The sequence below is a fragment of the Arachis stenosperma genome, chromosome 4 (assembly GCF_014773155.1).
Source record: "Arachis stenosperma cultivar V10309 chromosome 4, arast.V10309.gnm1.PFL2, whole genome shotgun sequence".
NCBI lineage: Eukaryota > Viridiplantae > Streptophyta > Magnoliopsida > Fabales > Fabaceae > Arachis > Arachis stenosperma.
Window position 1 is genome coordinate 75233876 of NC_080380.1, and position 4484 is coordinate 75238359.

Here is a 4484-nt window from a genome sequence, read left to right on the forward strand (position 1 = left end):
TCTCAAAGAATTGCAGGGAGGTATGTTCTTATTATTGGCTATGAATAAGGTAAAATTGGGGTTTTTGGAATTTGGGCAATGGGCACAGGTATATTTTCAAAGCAATAAAAATAAATAAATAACTATAAAATAGACTCTTGGCAAGGTATAAGAACTGGAAGTCCTATCCTTATCAATTGTGATGAGAATTGGATTTTAATCCTACTTAGTTAACCTTTACTAAACAAAGAAGGTCAAGTGGACTAATTAATTTGATACCTAAAGTCCTAGTCTTTCCTTTGGAAAGGCTAGAGTTATTGGAACTCAAATTAATTAGCAACTCCCAATTTCAACCACTGCTTTATTTGACAGCTCAAGAGTCACCAATTACTCAACCAAAGCGAAAAGGGTAAATATCTAAATTAAATCAAAAGCATTCATGTAAATAAAGCAATCAAACTACGTTTAAACAAAAATTCAAATTCAACATAAAAGAGTTCATAAATTAAATTGGGAAAATAAGTAAAGGAAATATTAAACCTGAAATTCAGAAGAAAATTGTAAGTTGGAATAATAAATTCTAAATCCTTTAAGAGGAATCCTAATCCTAATCCTAAGAGAGAGGAGATAACCTCTCTCTCTAAAAACTACATCTAAAATAATAAAAAGTGAATTATGAATTATCAAAGCATAATCTGAATGGATGCAATCCATCTACTTTATAGCCTCTAATATGAGTTTTCTGGGCCGAAAACTGGGTCGAAAACAGTCCAGAAATCGCTGGAGAAGAAATCTACGCCGCATGGAGCACACGGTCGCGTCACCTAGCGTCAGGGCCACTATGGCATATCATATATCAAATCGAAGCCCCGGACGTTAGCTTTCCAATGCAACTGGAACCGTGTCATTTGGATCTCTGTAGCAAAAGTTATAACCGTATGAGTGCGAAGAGGTCAGGCTGGACAGCTTTGCAGTTCCTTCAACTTCTTGTATTCCTTCCACTTTTGCATGCTTCCTTTCCATCCTCTAAACCATTCCTGCCCTGTAATCCCTGAAATCACTTAACACACATATTAAAGTATCTAATGGTAATAGGAGAGGATTAAATATAGGGAACTTAAGACCAAAGAAGTATGTTTTCAATCAAAGCACATAATTAGGAAGGCAAATGTAAAACCATGCAAATAGTATGAATAAGTGGGTAAAGAGTTGATAAAATCTACTCAATTGAGCACAAGATAAACCATGAAATAGTGGTTTATCAACCTCCCCACACTTAAACATTAGCATGTCCTCATGCTAAGCTCAAGAGAAGCTATAAAGATGAAGACGAATGGTAGAAAGTATGAAATGCAATCCTATCTATATGAATGCAACTAAATATGAAATGCTTCTACCTACTTGGTTAAAAATAAATAAGTTCTCCAAGACCAACATAAATCAGATTTCACTAATTCAAATTATACAATAAAAGACAAGTAAACTTGTAAGAAGATAGCTCATGAAAGCAGGGAACATAGAATCAAGCATTGAACCCTCACTGGAAGTGTATATCACTCTAACCTCTCAAGTGTATAGGGTTATTCACTCTACTCTTCTCTAGTCATGCTTTCTAAACCTTGTTCTTCATCTAACCAATCAACAAATATTTAACGTACCAATGCAAACATCATGAGGTCTTTTCAAGGTTGTAATGGAGCTGAGGTAAAGGTAAGGATATATGTATGGCCAAGTGAGCTTTATAAATTGAATCTTTAATTATCCTAAGCTTTCACCTAACATACATATACTCTATATAACTCTAGTTCATGCCTAGCTACCCAAAATTCTCACTTTTACATCGCATACTCATGTATCAACTTTTTCTTTTTTAATTTATCACATGTGCATTGATTTTTCATTAACTTAACATTGGGGTAATTTTGTCCCCTTATTTATTTATTTATATTATATATATATATATATATATATATATATATATATATATATATTTTTTTCTTTTTCTCATTTTTTTTGAATCATAAAGGCAAACATAACTTATCAATGCACATGGATTCTCCATTATTTTTCTATTTTGGTTTTTCATGAGTAGGTTCCCAAATTTCCAATATTCAAATAGATTAGAGACATGATACATTCCCTTATTAATCCATATTTCCACAATTTTCCCCACACTTAGTTGATGCACAATCTCTATCTTAAGCTAACCAAAGATTCAATTGGGATATTACTTTTGTTTTTCTGCTTAAGGCTAGTGATGTGGTAAAATACAGAACAAATGGGGATTAAAAGGCTCAAAGTGGCTGACAATGGTGATTTAAAGGGTAGGCTTATTTGGGATAAGTGAGCCAAAATCAAACAATGGCCTCAATCATATGCAAGCATGTAAATACACTAAATAATGGACATATAGATTGGAATAAAATATAGATTACAATCATAGAGGAGGAAACACACAAGAATAAAATATTTATGGTTAAATAATGTAACCATGTAAATAAGCTCAAAATCTCACAGGTTGTGTGTTCTTTGGCTCAAAAACCATGTTCCAAATACAACTTCAAACAAATTTAACAAAAATTTTTAATTTAAATTAGTGAAATACTATAGAAATTTCTTGAAAAAGAAAATATTACTTCAACCAAGTAGTAACTAAATGCACAAAATCAAACAAACATGCAAATGCAATAATTAACAAATTAACATTGCTGTTGAGAAGGGATTAACTAACCCGCGGAGATCGGTATCGACCTCCCCACACTTAAAGATTGCACCGTCCTCGATGCATGCTGAGATGTGCAGGTGGATGGGGGTTGTGGTTCCTTAGCTGGTGCTCTCTTTGTTCCTTTTCTTGCCGGTGGTTTGGGAGTAGCTTTCTCTGTACCCTTCTTGGTGGCCATCCTGAAAAGAGGAAAAGAAAGTAACAAGTAAAGCTAGGGGATCCAGCAAGGAAGAGAGCGGGAAAGGTGGTAATCAATGCACAGTAAAGAAGAATGATGTTAACACATGGTCATGACTACATGTGAAAAGTCATCAATGGAAATATAGTAAGTGCATGTGATGACAGTTAAATGCAAGATGTTTATTGGCATGCTGGCAAAGGCATGAGTAGCATAAATCAAGCATTCAATGTCCAAGTTAGATTACCAAGTCTTTCAAACTAACAATCATGTTTGTAATAACAATTATATTTGATTAATAAAATATAAAAAGGGTTTTGTGAAAAGCAAGCATTTATAGTAATAGATTAAAAGAAATCTTAAAAATAGTGCACAATGCCATACGGGCGTTTTCACAAACACATAGCATGCATGGTGAATAAGCTATTTGAAAGTATTAAATTGAACATGCAAGCAATCCTTTAAAAAGTAATATATAATTGTCAAATAATCCACAAAAATATAGAAAAACAATGACCAAAATAAAATTCCAACACCTAATAAAAATAATGCAATGAATGAAAGTATGTAATTAAGTAAAAGAAAATGAAAGATAAGAGAAATGAAAAGGGGAAAGAAGGGAAGAAGAAGTAAGTAAGAAAGGGGGGAGGAAAAAATTAGGATTGGGGAAGAGAAAATAAGATATTTGGCAAATAAGGTTAAGCTGTGCGGCGCAAGCGACGCGGACGCGTGGGGCACGCGGTCGCGTGACTTGCGCTTTAAGTAAATCGACGCGGTCGCGTGACACGGTTTATGCTACTGGCACGAGGGCAGCCTCGTGCTCGCACAACTCTCTGTTCAAAATCTTATTTTTGCCAAATTTTGGGTGACGCGATCGCGTGGGTGACGCTATCGCGTGGATGGCCATTTTTGAAAGACGACGCGGCCGCATGGGGCACGCATTCGCGTGGGAGGGCTTGGGCTTCTAGCACGAGTTCAGCCCAATTCCAGCACAACTTTCGGCCATGCACCTTTTTGACGTCGATTTTCATGGCACGCGGCCGCGTAGGTGACGCGGTCGCGTGCGAGGCCAAAGTTCCACATGACGCGGTCGCGTGCGGTCAAAGTATGCTAAAGGCGCGCCTCCAGCCACGCTCTCGCATGACTTTCTGTTCAATTCTTTTCTTCCCAACGCACTAGTGACGCGGACGTGTCAGCGACGCTGCCACGTCGCGTGCGTGTTTTTCCATTTTTTTAATGCAAATGCAGTGCTTAATGTGAATGCTATGCATGATTCCAGGTTCAATAAAATAAAATAAATCTCAAAAACAAACAAAACTAAATCAAATTAAAATTGCAAAATGAACGATCATACCATGGTGGGTTGTCTCCCACCTAGCACTTTTAGTTATAGTCCTTAAGTTGGACATTTGATGAGCTTCCTACTAGGGTGGCTTGTGCTTGTGTTGATCCAGGAATTCCCACCAATGTTTGTACTTCCAATAGCCTCCGGGATCCCAAACTAGGCGCAGAAAGCCTTCAGGCAAGTTAAAGCAAGTGACAAGGCCCCAAGAATGGTGATTGGTAGAATGGATTCCGGGGTCCCAGACATTGCCTTTGCACCCG